The following is a 13,492-nucleotide window of genomic DNA, read 5'->3' as shown; positions in this document are numbered from 1 at the left end:
TAAACAAATGACATTAGACATAGAGATCGTCGAAAAACAATAATAGTAATAAAACTTTAAAAACTATAAAATCCTTTTAATTAAAATAAATAATACAACTAATCATTTCCTAAATTAAATGTAAGAATATATACTATAGGGTTTTTTATCATCCTAGACGTGCATCTGTGTATGTGAGTTGCTAAAAAGTATTTCATCCAAGGAACCTTTTTATGGTAGCGATATTTGTATCCAATATTATTGTTAGAACAAAGTATTTTCCATAAGAAATAGTTTGAATATATTTTGGCTGCATGTGGGGTATACCCTGATGCTCCTAATTGCCCAGTTCCATACAGTAACTGTTTATATGCATATTTGTGCTTACGAATGAATGCATATCTTATATTTTGCTAGACGGTCAGACAGAAAAAGCAAAACTATGGAAGCAATTTAAATATATTGAGGATATAGGCTTAGTATCTCTATTCCCTATTTGTGACTCTAGTGGACAATTTTATGTATCTTAGGATCCTCATTAAGACTCACAGGGGCTAGACTTCCCAAACTAAAGATCTAGTAGGCTTCTTTTTTACAGATCATCTGGTGTCTCCTCTTGGGATTTAGATCTCCTCCTATGGACTCAATACCAAACACTCTAATACCTCTAGGGTCCCCATTATGCACCTCTTTAACCACTTGCCGCCCTGCCACTGTAGAAATACGGCGGCAGGGCGGCACGGGCAGGCAAAACCACGTTTTAAAACGTGTGTTTTGTAAACAGATAGGGGGTGCGCGCGAGGTGCGCCGCCGCCCTATCTGTCCCGCTGATCACCGCCGCGGATGTCAGTCGCTGGGTCACAGCCGGTCCTGACCGGCTGTTTCCCGGTGATCAGCGGCAAACATTGACAGACAGACAGTAGCAGTAGCAGTAGCTGTGCTGTCTGTCACTTCCCTGACAGCTGGAGGACGAGCTGATCAAGAAAGAAGAGTTTCTCTCTCTCAATCAGTGGTGTCCAGTGCAGCACACACCCCCGCCCCCTAGTAAAACACTCCCCCTCACACAGATAACCCTTCCCTGCAAAATAAAGTTAATCCCTTCCTCCCCAGTGCCATTAGTACAGTGTCAGTGTTTTTTTTTTTGCACTGATCACTGTATTAGTGTTTTTGGGGATGTCAGTGACCCCAAGTCAGTACCCCCCAATGTCAGAATGTCCGCCACAGTCCCGCAGTCCCTCCATAAGTTGCTGGTTGCTGCCATAAGTCACTGATCGCCGCCATAATTCGCTGATCGCCGCCATTATTAGTATAAAAAAAAACTAAAAATCCCAGTATCTTTCCCGCCATTTGTAAACGCTATAACTTTCACGTAAACCAATTAATTTACACGTATTGGGGTTTTTTTTTTAGCAAAAGACATGTCGCAGAATGCATTTTGGCAGAAATTTATGACTAAATTTGATTTTTGCATTTTTTTTTTACTGGACATGTTTTATAGCAAAAAGTCCAAAATATTGTTTTTTTTCCTCAAAATTGTCAGCCTTTTTTTTTATAGCGCAAAAAATAAAAACCGCATAGGCAATTAAATACCACCAAAAGAAAGCTCAATTTGTGGGGGAAAAAAGGATGTAAATTTAATTTATGTACCGTATTGCATGACCGCGCAATTGTCCGTTAAACTAGCACAGCGCTGTATAGCAGAAAAATGGCGTAAATTGCAGTATTTATACCACAGTTTGTAGACGCTATAACTTCCACACAAAGCAATCAATATACACTCATTGGGATTTTTTTTACCAAAAACATGTAGCAGAATACATTTTGGCCTAAATTTATAACCAACTTTGAGTTTACTATATATTTTTTATAGCTGAAAGTAAAAAATATTGTTTTTCTTCAAAATTTTTGGCCTTTTTTTGTTTATAGCGTGAAAAATAAAAAGCACACAGGTGATCAAATACCACCGAAAGAAAGCTCTATTTGTGTGAAAAAAGGACGTAAATTCCGTTTGGGTGCAGCATTGCATGACCGCGCAATTATCAGTTGAATTAGTGCAGCGCCGAGTAGCAAAAAGAGGCCTGGTCATTAAGGGGGGTAAATCCTCTGGAGCTCAAGTGGTTAAAATGAGTTTCTCTTTACATTTACACACTTATGTTCACCAATTCTCTCTCGGTGATCTCGTATTTATGATGCCACATAAAGGTGCACTTACCACAATTTTTGACACTGTATCCAAAACTCCCTTTCTGGTCAAACCAAGAGAACCATTGGCTACTAGGTGCGGTTTTCATCTTATCATATTTTTTACTCTACAAGGGGCTTTTAAACTTCTTAGATCATGTGGCTTCCTGTACATCTTCTGAGGTTTTTCTGGGATCTTAACTAAACACAGGGTCTTGTTTCAGAATTTTCCAATTTTTATAAATAATGCATTGTATCTGAAAGGCCTTATTCATGTAACAAGCTCTGAATCGTACCTCCATTTCTTGTGGTTGCACAGGGTGAGATACGGGTGTGTTTTCCTGCAGGGCCCTATGTCTGGTGTATGCCTCCCCTATATGTGTTTCCTCATATCCTTTCTCTTTTAATTTATTTTTTAGTAGCTGGCTTTGCTCTTTAAAATCCATCTTGCAGGTGCATGTTCTTTTTAAACTGCAGAATTGGCCATAGGGCACATTATGGATCCAACTGGGGTAATGGTTACTATGCACGTGTAGATAGGAATTTCCTTCCCTATGTTTAAAGTGTGTCTTTGAATAGATATTACCTTCTATATCTGCTCTGAGTTCTAGTTCCAGAAAAATAAGGCAATCGTCGTCCACTACATGGGTCAACATAGGGATTGTTTGTACAATGTTCCAGGGTCCCATTTAGTTGTTCATCTGTACAGTCCCATGATCAAGATGTCATTGATGTATCTATCATATAGTGAACAAAATCTCATAAGGGTATGCGCTAAATAAATAAATATATATATATATATATATATATATATATATATATATCACCATATATTAAGTGTCCAAAAATAAACTAGTGTCCAAAAACAAACTCAAAATATTCTCTGTGACTTCATAACACTGTGAATAATCCACCACCAAATGAATTAAATAAACTCACCAGAGCTATATGCTGATCAAATTATAAACCAGCAATAACGCTTGTGCTCTGGGAGCGGTGAATAAACGATGTCCAGATATTAGATGTGGTAATTCTTAATCACGTCCAGGTAATCAATAATGGTGAATCAGTATGAGGGATAACATATCACTACCAAGAGCAATACTCTGCAGCCAAGGATCTCATGATGAATCTCTCCATTTAATTCCATACCTCATATATGTACTGTATGAATCACACTCAGGGACAAAGGAAAAAACATGATGGTGCAGTACGTTTAAAACATATGAAAATTTAATAAAAGCTCAAGCAACTCACAAACAAGGTGTCCAGACAGACACCAGCTTAATCAGCAATGCACAGCAATGAGGTGATGAATGATCCCTGCTCACCGCGGATCACCTCCGACAAACACTGGGAAAAGAACGTCCTGATGTCAACATCAAGTAGGCCACACCCAATGCGTTTCGTCACCACAATGTCATCAAAGGGCCCCTTGATGATGTCGTGGTGACGAAATGCGTTGGGTAATGGGTGTTCCAACAAGACAATGACCCCAAACACACCAGTAAACGTGCAACATCTTGGTTCCAAACCAACAAGATTGACGTTATGGAGTGGCCAGCCCAATCCCCGGATCTTAATCCAATAGAAAACTTGTGGGGTGACATCAAAAATGCAGTTTCTGAGGCAAAACCAAGAAATAGAGAAGAACTGTGGAATGTAGTCCAATTATCCTGGGCTGGAATACCTGTTCACAGGTACCAGAAGTTGGTTGACTCCATGCAACACAGATGTACAGCAGTTCTCAGAAACAGTGCTTATACAACTAAATATTCATTAAGTGATTCAAAGGAAAGCAAAATCTTCAAACATTTTTCAGTTTATATAGGGAATGTTTGAGTTTGTAAAGAAGAATACAAACACTGCTATTTTTTTGAACAGTCTAATATTCACTTTTCTTCAATTTTTTTTAAGAGGAACAATACAAATTTGATATATTTTTCTTCATGTTTTGATTTGGAACAGAATGTGTAGTGTTCCCAATGCATTTGTGTGTATGGAAATAAAAGCTATTAGTAGGATTTTGATCTTTATTCACTTTTTTCAATACACATATTATTTTGAACACAACTGTATGCACATCTAGATTTTGTGGATATACTGGATCATGTAATGCTCCACTGTTTATTTGAATTAATAAACAATATCTGCATATAGGGAAAAGTTGAGTTCAATTGTGTTACTACTGGCAAAAATGTTCTTTATCATTATTTATTAATAGTATATTTTTTTTCAGTTTTATGTTTTGGGCTAAGTTTGGCCAGCCTCTGATGGGCAGAGCCTGTGGTTCTCATGTAATGAGTAGTATAATATAAATAGAGCAAAACTATCTAGATCCTCTTAGCACAACTAAGGACAAAGGTATAGCCTTTGAAATGTGTAAGCCAGCCTGGTTCCTGGTGGAGTTCTCCTGTGATCTGGACTATGCTGTGTCTTATGCAAAGAAACATAGAAAAGTGATGGCAGAAAAAAGTGGTCCATCAAGTCTGCCCATTTTTGTTTTGTGTGTGTGTTTTTGTTTTTTTATTTTTTGTTTTTTGGGGGGGGAGGCTTACTTTTTTGTCTGAGTATAGTTCTATGTTTGTCCCAGGCATGTGTGAAGTTATTTACTGTTGGCTGGCTCGCTACCTCTGCTGGAACTTTATTCCAAGCATCAACGATTCTTTCAGTACAATAGTACTTTCTGCAATTAGTTTTGAACTTTCTTCCAGTTAGTTAAAGGTCATGTCCCCGTGGTCTTGATTTTGGTTTTGTGTTGAAAATACTGACCTCCTTAACCTTATTCACCCCCTTAAAGGTTTGAGTCATGTCTCCCCTTTCCCTTCTTTCTTCCAGCCTTTACATGTTAAGTTCCTGAAGTCACTCTTGATATGTTTCATCCCTCAGACCTTTCACCATTTTTGTTACCCATCTCTGGACTCATTCTATCTTATCAATATCTTTTTGTAAATGAGTTCTCCAGAACTGGACACAGTATTCTAAATGAGGTCTAACTTAAAATATGTATACTGTGCAACAGAGGTGTAGCTTGATTTGCTGTTTCATTTACATGGTTTGTGAGTGTACCTTAACATGGATTATAATAAATGTTACATGGGATAATGCAATAGGCTGGTGCACCCTCTTCTGTCTGAACAGTGTAAGCTAGCAACAGTGTTCCTGATCACTGCAACATCAGTGCCAGTGACACAGACTACTGCATTAAGCAGTAGTATTTCTAATTGCTGTTACACCAGTGCCAGTGTCATCATAGCCAGTATAAGCCACCATCGTTCCTGATCGCCACCATACCAGTCCCAGAGTCATTAGACCAGTGTAAACCAGCAGCAGTGTTTCTTGATTGCCACCACACCAGTCCTAGTGTCGCTAGACCAGTGTGATCCAGAAAAAGTTTTCCTGATCGCCACAACACCAGTCCTAGTATCACCAGAGTAGTGCAGCCAACAAGAGTGTTCCTGATTGCCAACCCACCAGTCCCAGTGTCACCAGCAACAGTGTTCCTGATCACCACCACACCAGTGTGAGTGTCACCAGAGCAAGTAATAGTGTCCCCTATTTCTGCCACATGAGTCCCAGTGTCACCAGAACCATGTACGCCAGCAACAGTACTCCTGATCAATTGTCACACCAGTCCTTGTGTCATCAGAGCCAGTAAAGCCATCAACAGTGTCCTTGGTCACCTCCACATCAGTACAGTGTCACCGAAGTCAATGCAGCCAGGAACAGTGTTCCTGATCACCACACCAGTGCAGTGTTGTCTCTGCATGCCATCTGCACTGCTTCTGGTCTGTTTATTGACCACATTCCTGCCTGCTGCCTGGACTGATCCCTTGCAGGTTTGCTGCTTACATCTCTGTCTTCCACCTGAACTGACCCATCTGCATGTCCCACTGACTACATTCCTGCAAGACACCAGTCCCAACCATCCCCTGAAGGCAACTACACTCCTGGAACCACAGGAACTCTTTTGTTCACCCTTTGTTCAGTCCCCTGTACTTCTTGGCCAGTGAACATAGCATTCCAGGGGCAACCTTGTACGAGTAGGCTAGGCTTGCTTAACGGGACTGCTGTAGGTGATATTACACTAAGCTATATTCCCTAACCAATAGTACAGAGGCCAACATTATAGAACAGTGTTTTTGACACAATGTTGGTTGATTTTTGTGATACACAACATACAATGTCTTGATCATAATCAGTCCAATTATTGAAAGTCCCATATATGTGGATCCCCCATACTCAGGAGGAGTAGCAGAAAGTGTTTTGGGGGGTAATTCTAAATATTCCACTGATGTGTGCAAGAAATATCTTATTAAATTGACAACTTACATTTTCATTTTATTTCCAAAAATTTCTGGCAAAAAGCGAAATCTTCAAAAGACTCACCATGCCTCCTAAAAATACCTTGGAGTGTTTATTATTCTAAATGTGGCTAGTTTGTGGATGTTTCTACCTACCTGGTGCTCCAGGGACCCCAGAAATGTGGTAGGTAGTCAGGAAATTAGATGCGTAATGAAGCTGTGTAATCAGTACATCATTTTATTTATTTTTAAATACATACAGTGTACATATCTAAATTTGAAACTAAACATTGCAGCAAAAGTTGGTTTTGTTATTTTATCTTTTAATGGGTTATTCATTGTTATCCAGTTATTTTTTTGAACTTTAAGATCAACTTATGCTTTATGTGCCACCCAACCATTGTGTCACCTTGGCCTTTCCATTACTTAACAAGACATGTCAATTTATGAATGTTTTCACACAACCTTTTTCCAGGATTCACATATTTTTATATAATTTATATACAAAGAGTATTTGCGCTTAGTGAGAAAATGTTTGTGTGTGTATGTGAGTGCAACAACCAAAAACGTTAGAATACTAAACTTATAAGCATATGCTCTGCACCTGGTGCACTACTCACTATCAAAAAATTAAAAAAACAACAAAATGGTAAAATAAATACAGTGGGGCAAAAAAGTATTTAGTCAGCCACCAATTGTGCAACTTCTCCCACTTAAAAAGATGACAGAGGCCTGTAATTGGCATCATAGGTAGACCTCAACTATGAGAGACAAAATGAGAAAAAAAATCCAGACAATCACATTGGCTTATTTGGAAAGAATGTATTTGCAAATTATGGTGGAAAATAAGTATTTGGTCAATATGAAACGTTCATCTCAATATTTTGTTATATATCCTTTGTTGGCAATGACAGAGGTCAAACGTTTCCTGTAAGTCTTCACAAGGTTGGCACACACTGTTGTTGGTATGTTGGCCCATTCCTCCATGCAGATCTCCTCTAGAGCAGTGATGTTTTGGGGCTGTCGCTGGGCAACACGGACTTTCAACTCCCTCTAAAGGTTTTCTATGGGGTTGAGATCTGGAGACTGGCTAGGCCACTCCAGGACCTTGAAATGCTTCTTACGAAGCCACTCCTTCGTTGCCCGGGCGGTATGTTTGGGATTATTGTCATGTTGGAAGACCCAGCCACGTTTCATCTTCAATGCCCTTGCTGATGGAAGGAGGTTTGCACTCAAAATCTCACGATACATGGCCCCATTCATTCTGTCCTGTACATGGATCAGTCGTCCTGGTCCCTTTGTGGAGAAACAGCCCCAAAGCATGATGTTGCCACCCCCATGCTTCACCGTAGGCATGGTGTTCTTTGGATGCAACTCAGCATTCTCTCTCCTCCAAACACGACGAGTTGTGTTTCTACCAAACAGTTCTATTTTGGTTTCATCTGACCATATGACATTCTCCCAGTCCTCTTCTGGATCATCTAAATGCTCTCTAGCAAACTTCAGACGGGCCCGGACGTGTACCGGCTTAAGCAGGGGGACACCTCTGGCACTGCAGGATCTGAGTCCCTGGCGGCGTAGTGTGTTACTGATGGTAGTCTTTGTTACGTTGGTCTCAGCTCTCTGCAGGTCATTCACTAGGTCCCCCCGTGAGGTCCTGGGATTTTTGCTCACAGTTGTTGTGATCATTTTGACCCCACGGGGTGAGATCTTGCGTGGAGCCCCAGATCGAGGGAGATTATCAGTGGTCTTGTATGTCTTTCATTTTCTAATTATTGCTCCCACAGTTGATTTGTTCACACCAAGCTGCTTGCCTATTGCAGATTCACTCTTCCCAGCCTGGTGCAGGTCTACAATTTTGTTTCTGGTGTCCTTCGACACCTCTTTGGTCTTCACCATAGTGGAGTTTGGAGTGTGACTGTTTGAGGTTGTGGACAGGTGTCTTTTATACTGATAACAAGTTCAAACAGGTGCCATTGATACAGGTAATGAGTGCAGGACAGAGGAGCCTCTTAAAGAAGAAGGTACAGGTCTGTGAGAGCCAGAAATCTTGCTTGTTTGTAGGTGACCAAATACTTATTCTCCACCATAATTTGCAAATACATTCTTTCCAAATAAGCCAATGTGATTGTCTGGATTATTTTTCTCATTTTGTCTTTCATAGTTGAGGTCTACCTATGATGCCAATTACAGGCCTCTCTCATCTTTTTAAGTGGGAGAACTTGCACAATTGGTGTCTGACTAAATACTTTTTTGCCCCACTGTATATAAGTCCAAAAATCCAGGTTATGAAGATGCAGTTCAGTGATGTATAAATGTGCTCAATCCAGTCCCAAAGGTGACCATGAAACAAACTTAGAAGTGAACAATCGTACTTCAACCACCAGATGATTATCCTCTTACCAGAAGCATTGATTTCATTAACAAGAGATCAATACGTGACTGTGTGCTCTTTCGGCACTGATCATACTATCAGCCAGACCTCATCTTGTCCGCACCAAATTATCATATATAGAGAAGAATTCCAAGTAGACAGATACAATGTTCCTCCGAAAATAAGACTGAAGAATAGCCGCAATGGTGTTATATCGTACAAAGAAGTTTATTTAAAAACAGGTATATACTCACAAATTAAAAATGAATCTGAGCGCATATCACTCAAACGCCAAGATTCCAATGGTGGAATGCATGTGACGTCACCAGCTAGACCCTGCCCAACATGTTTCACCACCAATCAACATCATCAGCTCCATACCCCTAAAGAGTAAAGAAAATAAATAAGTAATAGCTGATGACAACTTCAAACCAAACAGTTAAATTCCACACTTGTTGACTCAGCTTTTTCCTTGGTACCTGCCACACATTTTTCCCATTAACAATAAAAATACATTCAGGTCATGTAAGTTTTTTTGACATGCTGTTTAATCTACAGGACCAGTAAAACAAGAAAATATTGTGTGAAAATAAGGTAATCCTTGCAGAGGGGTTTTATTTTGGCACAAAAGGCTATGTGTATAAAGTGTGCACTCTGCACATTAACATTTTTTAACAGTGCAGATTAAAACTTAAAGGATAAGTTCACCTTTTAGTAAAAAAAATAATAAATGCACGTTTTTTTTTTGCAGGTAGAAAAATGTGCATTTATTATTTTGTCTGCAGGAGCCTGTAAAGCATTGCACCAGCGATCAGTAGATTGCTGGTGCCATGTAGGTCTCCTGCAGATCTGTCATTGTATCTACTTGCCCGTACGGGATGTACAAGCAAGCAGATATACTGACAGGAAGAATGAATGATCTACCGCAGTGCTCCAGAGTGCCGTGGTAGTTTTTGAGAACTACAAGCTGACAGCTGCTAAGGCTGGCAGGACTTGTAGTATCTCCTTCACAGAGGACTGTGAATGAGTGACGTGGCACAGTGTTTTTTTTTTTAATTTGACAGTTTGTGAGGGGGAAGAATATCCCTCGCTAGCTGTCGAAGTGGGGAGCGGGCCCGTTCGATCATAACATGTTACATGTTACGCCCTGAATATGGGTGTAACATATAACATGTTATAAAAGGTGAACTTATCCTTTAACTTGGTTCTAAATCCTGAAGACGTTTACCTTAAAGCATTCTCTGCATTAAGGTCAAAAACATTCTGTATGCAGCTCCTACCCTAGCCACCCCCCCACCCCCCAATTATACTTCGATCTCAATCCAGCGATATGCTTGAGAGCAGAGGCTCTCTTTTCTCTCTCCCTCCTCATTGGCTCTGACATAGCAGTAGGAGCTATTGGTTCCCTCTGCTGTCAATCACAGTCAGTGAGGAGAGAATGGGGGCCGGGGCCAAGTCACACTCTGTGTGTCTTATGAACACACAAAGCCGCCTTGGACACAAGCCCACATGAGTGTCCCCATAGCAAGCGGCTAGCTACAGATGCAATCAGCAAGGGGGAGGGGCCAAGTGGACCCGAGAAGAGGAGGATTGGGGTTGCCCTGTGCAAAACCATTACACAGAGCAGGTAAGTATAAATCTGTTTGCTATTAAAAAAAAAAAAAAAAAAAAGTTAATCACTTCAACTCAACATATGTGGACTGATATACAAAAATGTTAGTTTAAAAGTGAAAAAGTTAACTTTTCTGATTAGGATAGCATAGGACTCCTGTAAATATCAGTACTGTCTGTGTTCCATTAAGGAAATTTCCCTTCACTCCCTTTCAAAGGAAGACACTGGGGTTGTCACTGGAGTCGGTGTCCCCATTGGAAGATTTAGCTTGTTCCCTTGTTCTTGTGTCAACTGTAAAATTTTGGATGTTTCTTAATTTTCTGTCCCAGTAACAATGCTTTAAAAGGGTTGTACATCTCGACCACTCTATCCAAAACTTAAAACAAATGTGGTATTAGTTTGGTGCATTATGCTCAGGCTTATGTTGCTTAATTATTAAGGCCAACTGATTGATTAGGCAGATGCACAATGCCTTATCTTTGCCAACCTTTTGTAAGACACAAAAATACACTTTATAGGCTAAAGGTCATGAATAATGTGTACAAAGAAAGAATGGTACATTGTGGGTCCTAACTGATCCATACAGAAATGGCCATTAGTAGTATAATCCACATCCAAAGCAGACTGCTATACTTAAAAATCCAAGGGTATTATAGGATTGATATCCTCTGTAAAAAAATAAAAAACACAGCAAACTCGGGTGTTCTGAAGATACTGGTGCAGAATCCATACAACAATATATATGTAATCATGTGGTGCTTACTGAGCCTATGTGGGGACCCAGAGAAACCGGTCGCTGGGGCCCCCCAAAGGTGGGCTGAGGCTGCCATTTACCACAAGACTGGTGGTAAGGCAGCACTCCAAAAGGTGATGCTTCTCCAAAGGAACACAACTAACTCCTTGTAATCTGTGGCCTAGCTTCTGTACTCTTTACATTGTTCATTACAGACTTAATTTCCTTCTTACACTTCAAAACTCTTTTCTCACTTTTGTGCTGCATTTCTGAGCCAGTACCACTTAACCTGTACCAGACTTCACCAGCCCAGTAACCCGGTACCTCATTCCCAGTGACATTGATTAGTATATTACACTTGAATACTAGGAAGCTTGACTCCTATACACAACATGTGCTTATTCTTCTCTTGAGGCCTCACTCCATATTTCGTGACTTCCAGGATGGGTCCCTAGGAGGTTCCGTGCCACGAGTCAGACCCACAATTGAGCTTCCAATCGCTAGAGTAGGAGCCTAAGCACCAAGCACCTTCATTACCAGGGCCTTCCATCACCTTTACCAAGTCAAATCACTCCCCAACTGGCTCCCTGCTTATGCATTTGAAACTAGTACTGTAGTCATTAACAACGACATTAGCCTCCTCCGAGTAGCTTCACTTGACTTTAGACATTTGTACTGCATCTTCTCTAACTCATCTTGTCCCCTAATAAGCCCTGTTCTTGTGATACGCCATGTATGCATGCAACCCTTTGAGGTTGTCCTTAAAATGGAACTTCACTGCATCTGAGCACCACAAACCAAAAACATTATTTAATTCATTTTTAATATTCAAAGCAAATTCGCCCATTCATCTATGTCTCCATTATTTTGCTGGGAAATCACGTTGAAAGACACCTCCCTAGCATTTCTGGTTGTGGCCATCTTGAGTAAGAGCAGGAGATTCATGTAGCATTTAGCTGAGAAAATACCTCCTCCCTTCCTGAAGACTCCTGGGATGTATGACATCATTTGCCTAGGCATGGAAACCAGGAAATAACTGAGGAAATGTAAAAAAAAGGTTTAAAACAAGTATAGTTAATATACATTCCTATCTATTTACTGATGCTAGCAGTATAAGGATTAAAAATTGTCAATGTTGACTGAGAAGGTGATGTTCCGCTTTAAGTAACTTCAGTCTAGACACAGTCAAACAGCAGCAAGAGTTATTTTACTGAAGTTGTTTAAACATAACAAACAAACAGTTCAATTACTGTATATGACCTTCTAAGTATCCCTTAGTTATCCTCCAGGTGTCCATTTCTGCCCTTCAAGGTAGTCATACCTTGAACAAGTGTCCATTGTCCATAGCACAAATCCATTCTTCTGGAACCCTGACTGGGCTCCCACAGACGGTGGTTGATTGTAAATAGTGGATCACATCCTCAGCAGCATACTTTTTCCTTGGATAGGGAGACTTGGAACTGATCCTCTGTCTGTCCTACTAACTGTTGCACCCCTGAGAAGTGGTTCCCTCCCTTTTTATATATTTGCTCCAGTAGAGGGTTTCACTTCCCCAAAAAGTCCAGGAAAACCTGGCCAGCAGAGTTAACCCTTACCTCTCAGGAAGTACCACCTAAGCAAGGAAAACACAACTAAACAGTGCTATATGGTTACTCTAAATGCTTACCTTATATATCTACTAGAAAACAGTAGAACATTCAACAAACATAAACCATTGACATCCATATGTTTACAACTTATCAGAATGAAAGGTCCAATCACATTATAGTAAGGGCTCATACCGGGGATGAACAAACTCCTTGTAGACTTCGATATTGAAATATTTTATATATTAACTTATGGCTCACAATATTGAGCACAATGTAACACTCAAAAGTTCATAAAAGTAAAGCTTCACTGTGGTTAAAAGTCAAATCCTTCAAGCATAGATAGAAAAACAGCCAAATCAATGACCCATGAGTTTTTCATATGAGATGATAGGTTGAACAAAGACCATAGACCAAAGTCCAGCCAATCTTAATAGAATCTAAAGCCGGCTGTAGATGATGTGAATTTTCTTTCCTGCAACCTGTGAAATTCATCAGCGTTGATTGGGAAATCCATCCCATGGAGCTATTGTGTTTTCCTGCCAGGGGGGAAAGGGGAGCAGGGATAAGCCATCCCTGCCAGGAAAACACAGTGATTATTGATTTCGGCTATAGCTGATGGAAATAATCACAAGAAAAATCAGACAGGCTGGATGTACCCAAGTAATACAACAATCAAAATGGGTGCAATCAGCCTGCCCATAGATGGTTCAAATCTTGGCC

The sequence above is a fragment of the Staurois parvus genome, unplaced genomic scaffold (assembly GCF_062004578.1).
Source record: "Staurois parvus isolate SC_StPar_1 unplaced genomic scaffold, SC_StPar_1.0 ptg000232l, whole genome shotgun sequence".
In the NCBI taxonomy this organism is placed as follows: domain Eukaryota; kingdom Metazoa; phylum Chordata; class Amphibia; order Anura; family Ranidae; genus Staurois; species Staurois parvus.
This window is presented reverse-complemented; position numbering follows the sequence as displayed.